This window comes from Jaculus jaculus, chromosome 2, assembly GCF_020740685.1.
Source record: "Jaculus jaculus isolate mJacJac1 chromosome 2, mJacJac1.mat.Y.cur, whole genome shotgun sequence".
NCBI classification, from domain to species: domain Eukaryota; kingdom Metazoa; phylum Chordata; class Mammalia; order Rodentia; family Dipodidae; genus Jaculus; species Jaculus jaculus.
Genome location: NC_059103.1, coordinates 58,009,094 through 58,023,613, shown reverse-complemented (window position 1 = coordinate 58,023,613; position 14,520 = coordinate 58,009,094). Strand labels below are relative to the sequence as shown.

The following is a 14,520-nucleotide window of genomic DNA, read 5'->3' as shown; positions in this document are numbered from 1 at the left end:
AGATCATGTGTTTTGAACAGCACAAAGAGCAACTCCCCAGAAATATCAGGTCTCTGGGAATTCCCCAATAACCCAGGCACACGGTTAGGCACAGAACCCTAAAGAATGTCTGTCCCTTCATACCTGGATAGCTTCCTCCCATCCCAGATGATTTTGACAGTGCCCCCTCTCCTGTCTCAGCATTTCAGCCTCCACTGGGGAAGGAGCTGGAAGGAAGCTTCCAGAGTGCTAACCTCCCGGGCCAGCCTTGGGTGAGCACACCTGATACCCTATAGCAAGCCAGGCTGGGCTGGCTGAGCTGCATCGGTGTTTTCATGGATTTGCAGAGAAGGGGATCAGTACAGTCAGCACTGGGAATGATGCACGGAGCACAGGGACAGTGTTTGCCTATGGGCAGCTAGGGCTCCCAGGAGGGTGCCAAGGAGGTGCTGCTGCAAGACATTGGTTTCCTGCTGGTGCTGGTGAGCTACTTCCTTACTCTGCTCTCCCTACCTCAGGATCTGTAGTGTAATCACACCTACAAAGTCTGCTTTGCCTTGTGAGGGACGCATTCACAGGTTACAGAGATGAAGATTGTTAGCAGCCATTATTCTACCTCCAGAGCTGAAGGTAGGCAGACTCTAGTGTCTCTCCAAATGCAGGAAACCAGACACTAACATGGAAGCTGCAGCCTCTCATTCCTAAGATGTCTCTGATTTCCTGCTTACAGAAAGAACAATAGCAGTCACATGCTGGTGACAGAGCACACTCAGACTGGGCGGCCACTTCTCTTCATAATCAGTGTGTCGCTGGGAAGCACTGCGGGTACCTCCTGCACATTGTGACATCAAGGTCATTGAGATCATGGAACATCACAGTAACGGGGACATGCTCAAGGTCACTGAGCCCAGTGTGAGGATAGAAGAGGGCTCCCAGCTTTCTGGGGAGCAGTGATCATGAAAGGCATATATTTTGCTCTCAGATTTTTAAGCTCGCTTTACCTGCTGCGACATGTACTCATGGGCCAGGAAAAGCTCTCTGTGATTCTAGCCCACTCTCATGCTGTGACACAGGGACGTGCCCACCTTGCTAATTGGGGAGGATTAAATGAAGCGGAGCACACAGCGCTAGCCGCAGGCCTCTTCCCAAGCAGGAGCTGACAGCCGCTCGCCTTCCTTTCTTCCTCTTCCTGCAGAGCCTGCCTTTCCCCTCTTCTGCATAAGGCTCACTGCTGAGGAATGGTGTCTTCCCCACCTGCAGATTTCTGCTTCTCCCAGCCCGGAATAGCTCAAGTAGGCTGTGACCTCGGCAAGCACCCTTGAGAGAGTCTCCAGGCGCCTTGAGAAATTGCGCAAGAGGCGCTCTGCATCTGGGCTGGATCTATTATTCATGCACGCATGTTTCAGCGAGCACGGTAATTTAGAGTCTCTTCGAGAGTGCTCTCAGCAGCAGCCATAAACCACGTTCTCTGCACTCCGGGGGAAAATTACCTTTCCCTTGCTCCAGCTAGGGGTCATAGCAGAGACTTCACCCAGGGAGGCAAGGGCCCAGGAGGGTCCAAGGCAGCCCGAGGCTCAAGGGCCTTCCAGACCTTATGCTGAAGACAGCTCCACCTGTCACCTCCTAGATGACCTCCAGAGCTTCAGCTTTCTCGTTGTGAAATGAGTCTTGACTGCAGATGCCTCCCAGCTGGGCTTCTGCTGGAGGAGCCTGCCCCCACCTTTCCTGTTCCCAGCAGTAAGTGATCTACTGCCTCCCATGAAGGCTCCCCAGCTAGTGATGCTGTCTTCCTGCCTCAGGACCCAGGAACTGCAGACACAACGCTGGGCACTTTGAAGCAGGATTTGCTTTATGCATATTCATCTCCATCTTCAGAGCTGTTTTAAGAAGCTGTAGTTTTGATGTCTACAGAGAATACAATAAATGTAGATGTGCAGGTTTTCACCAGAAACCCAGCACTAAAGAGCACTATGATACATGCTGAGGGGTGGGACACACGCAGAGAAAAAGAAAGAGGTGGTAATGTCCATTTGCACATGCTAGAGACACAATGAGGAGAAAGTGAGGCCAGGCCACAGCTGGCTAGATTTTAGTTTTTGCTGTGCTAATGTGATACGCGTGGTGTGATTGCCTCCTCCCCTCCACTGCAGTCCCAGGTTCTCATCTCCATCCCCCAAAGTTAGGCAGTCTGCAGATGAGCAGCATTATTCCATGCTTGATAATCACGCTGAGCTTTAGCTGGCTGCAGCTCCAGCTGCCCAGAGTCCACCACAGCCCTCACCCTGCACTGATGCATTGCGGCCTTTCTTGGCTTTCCAGAACCTTCCTGTCAAAGCAGGTCTGAATACCTGTATTTCTTCTCATTCCTCAGGGGCTGGAAGTGACACTTCCAGGCTCTTCTGTGCTCATAGCTGGTGGCAGGTGACAAAGGCATCTGTGGGAATGCAGATCCCAAGGTGAGAGGAGGGACAGCCGTTAACGGAACACCTGCAGTCCCAGAGGAGCAGTAATGCCACCTCAGGTGGCAGGTGGAGTCAGGTATGCCAGTCACAGGCTGACATGGAGTTGGGCTCTTGCTGTGTTCCTGCCAGCTTGGTGGTCCCTGAATCATGCCCCTGTCACCATAGGGATGGGGATGTTCCCATGAGGACCAGAGTGACAGCTCAACAAACCTCCTCCTTTAATTTCCCAAGGCCTTTGTTGCATCTCTCTCCTGACTGTGAAAAAAAAAAAAAAAAGAACCCATCTGGTTGTACACTTTTGTGAATGCATTAAATGCCACTGAATTGTTCACCTTGAACTAGTGAAATTCATTCCAATAAAGAAAAGAATAGCCATAAGGCATCAAGCAGAACAGACTGCTGAAAATTTGACGCTTTGAAGTTGCGCAGGACCTCAGTCTGGGCTGTTGCTCTCTGCCTAAAGGTTGAGAGCTGAAGCCATGCCCCGGGTCTAACAAGAGAAGCCTCCCAGAAGAAAGTAGGTGCTCCACAGGTAGCACCTGCTTTCTTCTTCTGTCCCTGTGTTTCTATGTTCCTTCCTCAGAGACAGAATTCTCCAAAGCAGAGGGAGGGCTGGCAGGATGCTGTTTAGAGTTGCCCATTAACTCTCTTGGCAAGGGGTGGGGAGCTAGGGGTGAGCAGCCTTACCCTAATCAATAGCTGCTATATGCGACCCCTCCCACTCTGACAAAACACACAGATATCAGGGCTGGGGAGATGGCTCAGTGGGTCAAATGCTTGAGGACCTGAGATCGGATCACCAGCATGCATGTAGAAGTCAGGCACAGTGGTGAGTGCCTGTAATCCCAGGATTGGGAAGGCAGAATCAGGAGACTCTCTAGGGCTTGCTGGTTAGCTAGTGTAGTGGTATCAATAAGCTTTAGACTTGGTAAGAGAGCCTGTTTCAAAAGCTAAGGTGGAGAGCAACTGAGGAATACACTTATGTCAACCTCGGGCCTCTGTATACATGCAAGCATGCATGCACACACAGACACACGGCTCACATGTGTGTGTGTGTGTGTGTGTGTGTATGCTCAAAAAACATGTGTTTTCTGGCATCCCTTTGGTTTTTGGTTCTATGACTGACAAGAAGGACTCTCTATGAAGGGGGTCTCTGTATCTGTCTTTGCTCTGGCTTCTCCTCGCTGGCCAGAGGTCAAGGGTTTCATAGCTCTAAGGATCCTATAGCAGCTCTGTCCTCCTCTCAGAGGCCCGAGAGCAGGGAAGGATGGCCTAGCCCCTAAGTAGGTACTGACACTTGTGTGGGCTTAGGGCTTGATCCCAACTGGCTGACTCCAGAGGGGTCTGGAAAGACTCACCTATCTACTTGCAAAGGAGTTTCACAGCAGGAAGGCCAGCCACTAAGAGAGAATGACCCTCAACTGACTATGACATGTTGGGTCCCAGGCTGAGCCAGTGCAGCAAAATCCTGGTGGGGTTGCTACACTTTGGGTTACTTGGAGAACACTATCTGTGCTCCACCCTAGTTGTCTAGAACCTGCAGTATGCCAGGCCTGGGGAGGTAGTCTACACTCACAAGGTGGGCCCAAACTGGGGCTACTGTGCAGGAGCTCCTGGGAGGCACCATATCCTAGAAGCAGGTGGAAAGCACATTCAAGGACAGCAGGCTGTACACAGGGCTGTGTCCAAGTTGGGTGGTAGCCTTGCCTGGCTCAGGACCGTAAGAGTCTTCCAGGAAAGCTATGTCTCCACATACCTGGAAATCAGACAGATGAACCATGGTGTGTCAAGTGACGGGTGATGGAAAGGGGCATCATGAAGGTAGGATCACTGCAGTGGTCTGGGATGGAAGGAAAATAAGAACAGTGGGTGGGGAGGCCTCCTGGCTGAGAACAGGTCTGAAGATGGGCTTTCCCACACCAGAGACAAGGGGTTAGCAATGCCCTGTGACAGTCTTCCAGGCTGGGATGAACAGACAAGTATGGGGCAGGGTGATGAGGTGACAGAGAAGGTGAGAGATGGTGATGGGAACAAGAGTTTACTAGACCAAAATCCACTGAAGCACTAAGTCCAAGGCTTTGAGGACAGCTGTAATGTAAATAAGGCAAGTAAGATTGCTCTTTGCAGTCTGCCTCAGATCCTCCCTTCCACAGGAGGAAGTAGTGGTCCCTGACACAGGCCCAAGTCCCAGAAGCACTCATCTGAACAGCCTGGAGGCTCACAATGAAGACATGTGCAGGCCAGGTTCTCATGCTGACAGGTTCTTGGTCTGGTACAGAAGGACCACTCTCAGGATGTGGAAGAGTTTTACTCTGTAAGGTAGCTTCACAGGGAGGCTGAGAACCAGAATTTTTCCCTACCCCGATTTCCTAAGCAACCCTTTGTGGTACTGTGATGTTGATCTGCATACTCTAAATTACACACTAGATGACTGCTTTCCTTTTAGTTAAGTGTTGGTCATGGACCATCCTAGGTGTGCCAAGCAGAAGAGACCAGTAAGTTTCCAATAAGCGAGGCAAGCAGGTGACACACTCAGAAACACCACCAACAGTAGCTGGTCCTGTGGGCATGGCACTGCTCACCTACACCAAGATAAAGAAACAACCTAAGCATGAGTCAGTGGATGGATGGGCAAAGAAAATATGGTGGGCATGCATCCATGGAAGAGGAGTCAGCTCAGAAAGGATGGCGTCCTGCTGCTTTAGCTACAGGGATGAAGGTGCAGATGGAGGATGCTATGTGTGACAGAAGACAGGCACACAAGGACAAGTAGCATCATCTCACCTTCACAGCTGAAGATCTAATTTGTGGGAGCTGAGGGTGGTGACTCTAGGGCTGCAGTGGGGAGCAGAGAAATATGCTTCAGCCCCAAGAAGGTTAAGGTTGGAGGTGGGGCTGGTGTGTCTGGTGAGGTGTTGATGTGCCAATCAGCCTGACCACATGTGCCTGCATCAAATCACCATCAAGAGGGGTAAGGTTGGAGGTAGGGCTAATGTACCCTGTGAGGTGCTGATGTGCCAATCAGTCTGACCATGTGTGCCCGCATCAAATCACCACCATGCAGGCTTTGAACACACACAATCGTTGTCAGTTAAATATGTCAAAATCCAAAAATGGAGTTTCTTAAGAATAAGGAAAAAGACAACCAGGCCACAAAATGAGAATATTTAGAAGGAAACTGACCCTCCCCCAACTAAAAATTACTAGAAAAATAGGGAAAGAAAATTCAGCATATATATGGGGTGAGTAAGAAAAGGAAGTGGAGGGAGGAAAGCTTTGTGTGCTCCACTTAGCACATGGGCCGTAAACATGGGGAGGAGTACAGGGCCAGACAATCTTGGACAGCACTCTTGACTGGCAACTTGAGCGGGTAGGATAAGAAAGCAGAAGTATGGTCACTGACAACTTTGTGAGACTTGCCCCTCATTTCATAAAGACAATGGCCTATCTTGGGTCCCTCCAACACTGTACAGCAAGCTGTGGATGAGTGAAGGCCATCATTAGACCTGAAGGTCAATGGAACTCTTCAGGTCACCTTCTTTGAGCTATGTCTACAGCACTGCAGAGCAGGTAGAAAGGTTCTCACATGAGCAAAGGGTACCACACTCACTCCTTACCAAATCTGTTATTTATTTCCCTCTTCGTCTGAGCACGTCTGACCATGGTGTGCTCGTCTGCCTTTAGGATGTCAAGTGAGAGTCTGAGTACAATGGTGCTGTAGATAATAAATTTCTTCTAAGTCTGCTCAATGGTTGGGTTTCTCAGGATGGTTTATCAAACCCTTGTGAACTTTCCCTCCAGATCTTTATCAAAGACTTAAGAAAGGCAGTCTATTTGCATGTTAAGATGAGGAAGAAGAACAACCATTTAAAAAGATAAGGGTTGGAATTTATAAGCTTTTACAAACAGTTATTTCTTCCTCTGAGAGAAAATAAAAATGGGAGATAGTACAGAGGCAGTGGCACTGCAGATAGCATCATTTAGAGGGTTTTGAAACCTGGTATAATTTATCATTATATAAGATGCTTTGGTCTGCAAGATCAAAGCGTCTGACGTTATCTATCTACATACAGCTACTGAATTGCCTCTTCAGAGTCCCAGACAAACATTTCATTAGTTACCATTCATCAGGAAATTGGGATGAAATGCCAAAACACTTCTTTTTAAAAGCTGGTGTGCGTTTCCTACACATGGCACTTTTAAAACAATCACTTGTATGGCACTTTGCTTCTGAGTGCTCAAACCACATTGCTTTCCAAATATTTGCTGTCTTCATGACCCTCTTCTCCAGTTACAAGTTTTATGCTTTTCATTCTGTAAGAAGAGAAGGAGAGACACAAACTACTTCAATCACAAAGTCACTTTGGACATAGGCATGAAAACCACAAAGTCATGAAGAAACAAGCTATTGAATTCATACAACTTCTGAATCATGTGTGTTTGTGGTTAGCAGATGGTTGCTGAAAATCACTCACTATGCTCCATCAGAAACCTGTAAGAGGCTTACCTGAACACCTGGGGTTGTGTGGGAAAAGATTATCAAGACTGTATTGTGGAGAGAAGGGATAGAGGGTGGTCAGTTAGGAATGTGTCTCTGGACTGGAAATGGTACTTGGTGGTCCATGTCCCCATTGTAGGTGGGACAGTCACAGTAGTAGAGGTGCCCAGAAGTTCCTGTTTGGCTGCCAATGGTTCAACCAAACTTTATCACTCTAAAGCCATACTTAGGATTTCTGTTTGCTGCAAAGATGGAAATCCTAGCTACACACCAATGCTCCATTAACAGCATGGAGACAAATTAAATCAAACATCCATCAGAAGACACCAAATAGCTGCCCAGGAATTCTAGGCTGGAAATGATAGCCACAGACAGAAGCCTACTAAGGGGCTGCTTCTTAGTGCTGGAGAATATGAGAAGCCCATAAAGTATGGGCTGAGCCACAGGAGTACACAAAGACACTGTTGATCCTGTGGTTTGATGAGACTTGTCAACACACAAGGAGCCAGAGTTCAGAGGAAAGGAAGGTCCAGGGCCATCTTGGTGAGCTGAGGGTTCCATGACAGAGTGCGACCACATGAAGCTCTTATAGGCTACTTCCTTCTCACAGTCTTGGAGTCTGCAAACTGGGTTGACAGCACAGTTTGGAAGAGGCCTCTCCCTGGCCATAGACACTGGCTTCTCACTGTGCTCTTGCCTAGGACAGGAAGGGTACTCTGTTGCCTTCCTCTTTATACAAGGACAGTAATTAAAGTGTGAGAATTCTACTCTCACGACCTCTCTAAACTCATTTTCTTCCAAACCTTCTATCTCCTAATAGCACAATATTGCATACCTAAAGACAAAGAGGAAACTTGAAATCTGACACACAGATAAGTGTGCTGACCAGATGTTGTTGCTGTAACATACCTAAGATAACTTAAAGGAGGAACGAGTTATTTTAGTCATGGTTTTGGAGAATTCAGTCTGTGGTAAACTGGCTTGGATATTTCCAGACCTGAGAGTGTCACATTTGATGGGTGTGGCAGGGTATGCTACTCACATCTTCGTGAACAGGATAAAGGGAGAGGGAAAGGCAAACCCTTCAAGGACATGCCTTCAGCTACCTACTCACCAACCAGGCTCCACCTCCTGCTAGACCATGCACTTCATATTAAATCAACTCACATCACCCTCAAGAGCCAATCACCAAACATGTGAGCAGGGCACATCATCTCCAAACCAAAGGAACAGGAATCTCCATCTTCAGAGGGGAATAAATGTTCTCACAATTGGCATTTTAGCAGAAGCAATGGAGCTGAAGCCATGTAGGGAAGAGCTCCTCAGAGTACTGAAAAATATTTCAACCTAGATTTCTGTCAGAGACAATATCCTAAGAGGGAAGGCAAAGTAAACCTTCCCTCATCACAAGCAAAATAGAGAGTTTCTGTTGGCAAAACAAATAAAAATAATACTGATGTAAACAGGAAGAAACACACAAATCCAATAAAGAACAAAAGCACAAAAAAGGTAAGCAAGAAGTATACATGTGAATATAAAAATGTTAACTGTTCAAGACCATTAGTATCTGGTCTGAACTATAAGCAAATTAAGGATGCCTTCTCCCACCGCCCCCCACACACACACACGGAGAGAGATGGGGGAGGGGGTGGGAAACTGACCCAAGACTTTCAAGTCTTTTATGTCTTTGACTGGAGAAGATGTATGTATTAATTTACAATCATCAAACAGGGATATATAGGATAACCTTGACTTTATAATCCTAATCCCTTACCGAAGACTTGATATTGTGGAAGTAATAAAATAGCACAGGTAAAAATTTAAATAATTTCTTAAAACAAAAGAAGGTAAGTAATGGAGAATGTGTGTGTGTGTGTGAGAGAGAGAGAGAAATGAATGGGCACACCAGGGTTTCTAGTCACTGCAAACCACTCTTCAGGGTGGGAAGCAGTTTCCTCCTCCTCTAACTTCCATTGGCTGGGCAGTGCAGCATTCCTTACCTCCCTTCCTCCAAGAACAGACTTTCTCTGCATCCAGGAGTGCTGAGGATTAGTGGAGCTGATGTACTATGGTGCTGGTGTGCTGTAACTGTCTGTGCCTGGTCGGTAGTCAAAGCAGCCACCTTGTCCTGTCCACAGAGTGCACTTGTGTGACATCTCCTTGGTGGTACTTTCCTCTGGGCCAGCCTCACAATTTCAGTGTGCCCCCTTGCCCTCCAGCACTGCTGGCTCTGGACATGTGCTTGGGGCAGATGACGCCCTCAACACATCCAATAGCAAACAATTTAAAAGCTATTTAAAAGCCATACCTAGCTTTTACCTGGGTACTGGTGGTTGAACTTAGGCACTCTCAGAATGTTTTTACCCATTTAGCCATTTCAAAAGACCATTCCTTTAAAAAAAAAAAAAGCTATTATAAGCATAAATTTCATAGCACTCTTTATTTCCTTGTTGAGCATTTATACCCAGTAGAATTTATGAGCCAAAGTGAATATGCATCTTAAGGATTTTGATTTTTTTAAATATTTATTTTATTTGAAGGGGAAATAAAGAGGCAGATTAAAAAGAATGGGTGCACCTGGGTCTTTGGCCACTGCAAACAATCTCCAGATGCATGTGCCACCATGTGCTTCTTATGTGGGTCCTAAGGAATCAAACCTAGATCCTTTGGCTTTGCAGGCAAGTGCCTTAACCAAAAAGCCATATCTCCAGCCCTGACTTTTTTTTTAAGAGAGTGGAGAGAGGCCTCTCCTCTCTCCCCACCCCCCTTTTTAAGATTTTTATTTATTTATTTGAGAGTGACAGAGAGAGAGAGAGGCAGATAGAGAGCGAGAGAGAGAATGGGCGCACCAGGGCTTCCAGCCACTGCAGATGAACTCCAGACGCGTGCGCCCCCTTGTGCATCCAGCTAACGTGGGTCCTGGGGAATCAAGCCTCGAACTGGGGTCCTTAGGCTTCACAGGCAAGTGCTTAACCGCTACGCCATCTCTCCAGCCCCCCAGCCCCAATTTTTGTTGCATAACTGTTGTCTGAAAGTTTTTGAGGAGATTGCTCTTGACTGACATTGTTCATTAATTTTACTGTTAAACCATTTTCTCCATTGACTTTAAGGTTAGGGTACACTTACTACACTGTCACTTGCTTCATAAATTAGTTCTGTTCTCATACTTTTAGTTCTCTTCCATTACCAGGCTAACTTTTCTAGCTCTAGCAAAGTGCTTTTAATTACCATATCTTTATACACTGTTATGATGGTAAGGAAAAATACTTACTTTCTAATTCAATTTATAAATGTTTTGAATTTTTACCCATTGTAATTTTTCACTAAAATTATTTACATTTAAAAATTAATTTGCAAAGAAGTAACATTTTCACAGTAATTTTCACTCCTTTTACACAAAATACTGCTGGAGCAAACTATCCTTTCATCTTATTCAACTTACCATTCAGTGGTTTTCTTTTTTATTTTAAAAAATATTTTTATTTACTTATATGCAAGGGGAGAGAGAAAGAAGAGAAGAGAAGAGAATGGGTGCACTGGGGCCTCTAACAGCTGAACACAAATTCCAGATGCATGTGCCTCTTTGTGCATCTGGCTTTATGTGGGCACTACAGAATCAAACCCAGGTGGTTAAGATTTGCAGGCAAACAGCTTAACGAATTGAGCCATTTCTCCAGCTCCTCTCTGGTTTTCTTTACAGAAGTCTGTTTGACTCTGTTAAATGCGTTCTTTCGTGTTTTATATCTGTCAATCCAGTTTTCTATCCAAATCACCTCCTCCCACATGAACGAAGCATCTCTGTTATAATTTAGCATAAATATACTATCTTCTTGTTACAGAGTTTTAAGTTGGACTTTTTCCAGTACTTTGAAATACTGTCCCAATGTTTTCTGATTTTATGGATTTCTGAGATGTCTGATGTCTTTATTTTAAATCATCATTCCTGTGGAAGTATTGTGTCTCTATCCTATGGCTGCTTTTAAGATTTCCAATCTGCTGTTAGTTTTCAGGGCTGCAAAGCTGCTGCTATTTTGTCTGGATCTGTTTGCCTCACTTCATGACTCAGTGAGCTTCTTGCATACACTAGTTTATAATTTTGAACAAATGCATAAAAGTCATGGCCATAATTTTTCAGAAAATAACTGCATGTCCTGTCTCCTGCTTTCCCTTAGCTTTTGTTTTCCTTTTCTTGAGTAGATTCTGTTGTTATGTTTTAATTCCACTGCTCTCTCCTTTTGCATGGTGGAAGGATTTTTGTTGTAATTTTAATCGGAAATTATTGTCTTCATCTTCAACAATTCCATTTTGTTATTTTTCCTTTTGTTTTCACTACAGTAAAATATTCATAGCATAAAATTTATGACTTTACTATCTTTATGTACACATATTGCTGTAGATGTTTTCATCTTCCCATATAAACATTGTATTCACCAAATACTAAGTTCTCTACTTCCTGGGAACCCTATACCACTCTGCCCATGAACCTCACTACTCTAGGTTCCACATGTGAGTGAGGTGTCACAGTATTTGTTTTTCTATGTTTACTCCTTTCATTTGGTAACCTGTCATTAGCCATTGTTTCCTCCTGCTAACCACTGATATGTGTCACCAGATTAACCACACCCCTGACTTGGCTCCTTGCTCAGCTCCCCTTTCTTGCACTCAGTTTGAAAGTGTCCAAAAGGCAGAAATTCATGGCAAGTGTGTGTGTGTGTGTGTGTGTGTGTCTGTGAGTGTACATCTGTTACTTTGGTCTCTATGAGCTCTCTGTATGTAACTGCTTTCAGGGGAGTGACACAACTCAAATTTAACAATATAAGCCATGCACCCGGGCTAAGTGTTCTCTCTCTGCCACTGCTTTCCATTACAGGCCACTCCATGGTGCAGTGTTCAATGAAAATAAGAGCTCTCACCTCAGAGGGAATAGGGGATAACTTATCATTTTAACTATCTTTAAACAAACACTTACATAGTTATGAACTTTTTCATCTCCCAAAATCAACTAAATATGAGTGACCATGGCCTAGGGACTTGGATTCAGGTTATTTCAAATACCATATTGCAATGTGGAAATGGTTTCATGAAGGTTTTATAGTTATACAATGTAATAGTTTGAATGGATGTCTGCCAATAGATTCAGGAGTTTATTAAAGCTTTTGATCTCCAGCCTGCTGGCTATAAGAGGAGTCACCGTGTGTGGATCCTGGGGTGCAGCCCTAAGGTGTTACTGAGAGAGGTCTGAATTCCAGCCTAAGGTATGCAGAGTGCTTGAGCTCTGCCTGGGGTTCCCAAAGTGTGCTTGCTTTGGGTGGTGTTGGTTGCTTTTCACTCTGCATGGATCTGTGTAAAGGGGTCCAGCTTCTTCCACCATTACGGAAGTTTCACTGGATTTGTAAGCTTCAAATAAATTCTTTCCTCCTATAAACTGTGTCTGGTTTGGAGGTTCATCTCAGTAAGGTGAGGCTGTCTATGACACACAACAAAGGACACTTTTCAAATACATTGGTGGAAATGTCATGTGGGCATGTTATAGCAAAGCAGGGAAATGTCTGCTATATATAGCTATCTAATGACAGTTTTAGCTTTTAGGTTGGTGGAAGCTAGTGGTCTCTTAAGTTAATACATTCCAAATCACAGGGATAGTCACAAGGATGTTAGGTCAGACATTGAGGTGGACAATGAATGGCTAGTAATAGGACTAAAAATAGCTCAAGACAATTTGGCTCTTGATGTGCATCATTTCAACTCTCCACAATAATGAAGGTCTAAGGAGCCAATCAATCTTGTAGAACTTTTGGCATAGGTGTGCCTCCTCCCCCTCCCCCAGAACACCATTTGCTTTCAGATAAGACAGATAGGGAAAGTCCATGCCAACTGCTGGAATCACTTTCCCTGGGGTTAAAAAGGACAACAGAACACTTACCTTGGCAGTAACAGAGGATTCAACTTTTTCAGCTAACCCCTCTTTCAGAGGCCATCTCTGTAGAAGAAAGGTAAAGGAAGAAGCAAATAGGAAAAGGATTATAAAATTAGCTTATTCTAGCTTACCTCTTGACTTTAATATATCATTTCTTTGGGTACAAGGTTTTGCAATAAAATATCTTTGGAAGCTTTTCCTACCAATCTTCTCATCTTACTGAGGCCCATGGGAGGAAGTCTCTTTCAAAATAAGTTACAGGATTTGTGTAGACCAGTGCGAAATAAAAAATCGGAGCCCTCCTTTTGGTAGTTAGCAACAGCAGAATGAATGGAGCCAAATATGAGGCTTTCTGAGCTCAAGGCTATGTTGGGCCAGGAACTCATCAATAGTGACTGGCAGGAGGACACAAACCAGAAGAGCTGTTACTGAGAAGAAGTATTGATTACTTACAGCTCACACAAAACTTCAGTCTGATTTTGCACATGAACTAGAACCAAGGACAAAAACACAACCCTCAGAAGAGCTTACAGGAGCACACTTCATCAAGGAAAGCATGCTCTGATGAACTTGGAGAGCGGGCAAAAGAATGAGCCGGCCTGTTCTAGCAACGAGCTGCGGACTGAGCTCCTACACATAAACCGAGCTGTGTGGGGCCTTCCTCTGCTCACAGAAGCAGTAAGAGACTGTTTCTGCTGAGGCACAACAGAACAAGTGGTTGGTCCATGGAGAGGCCTGTAGATTCTTCTACTGGGCTCAGAGGGACCTGATGGGAAACCCTTAGCAGGCAACATCGTGGCAAGCACTATGGATAGGTGGTCCAGACTGTCTTGACAGGCTTGGCGGCAGATGCAGCCACAGCTTCTTCAATTCAATCCTAGAAAATACTGCAAGCACCATCCTGACGTTTTTTTTTTTTTTTTTTTCTCCTAGAAAAGGCAAACACAAGTACACAAGCACGCTGTAGTGCTTGGACTCACACACTAGCATGTAGATGCACAAAATGCCAGTTGCACAGGCACCCGTCCAAAATTGAAGGTATCTGGCTTGAAATAATAGCTGGCCAGCAGTCCCTGAAGCAAGTGGACCCAGCACTTAACACAAGGTCTTTCCAGTCATGTATGATTAAGTTATACGAGGATTCCCACTTGCTTCCGGGTTGGCGGGGCCATGTTTAAAAAATGCACGCTATGCTTCTTTATCTAAAACTGCGAGCAAGTCTGCAGCAGCATTCAGCTCCCGACGCATTCAGAAGCATGCAAGACAGCGACAGCTCAGACCCTGTTTCGGTGCCGCGGCGCTGCTCCAGCCCTTCTCCTCCACACTGCCAGGGCGCGAGGCATGCCGGGGATTGCAGTCCACAACTCTCCGTGGGCTGGAGCCGCCATGGGTGCCGTGCATGCTGGGAAATGTAGTCCTCAGCCCTTTATTACAGAACGGCAACGCCCCTAACAATGTATACTGGGAAATAGACTCCACGACTCTTCAGTACCCGCAGGCTCCGACCCTGTGCAATGCATCCTGGGACTGAGGCTGCCCGCCTCCTGCCCCACAACTAGAGCTGTCGGATTACCCTTCCTGTTGAGAGATGTGGTCCACCGCGTTCAAGGGCGGATGTCCCCACGCGGTTTTCACTGAGAGTGGCGCTCCGGTCCGTTACGGTA

General features: G+C 45.7%; 1 long non-coding RNA gene across 2 annotated transcripts; it reads right to left on the bottom strand.

The window, feature by feature from the left end:
- Window positions 1-313: 313 nt before the first annotated feature.
- Window positions 314-14,216, bottom strand: LOC123458508. Of its 2 annotated transcripts, XR_006635697.1 has the most exons (6): window positions 14,137-14,195; window positions 12,863-12,919; window positions 9,259-9,330; window positions 6,563-6,755; window positions 4,198-4,281; window positions 314-2,413 (listed from the first exon to the last, which is right to left on the bottom strand). It is a non-coding gene; the product is annotated as an uncharacterized LOC123458508 (long non-coding RNA). The 2 variants fall into 2 exon arrangements; XR_006635696.1 differs by lacking the exon at window positions 9,259-9,330 and having other exon boundaries at window positions 14,137-14,216.
- Window positions 14,217-14,520: the final 304 nt, after the last annotated feature.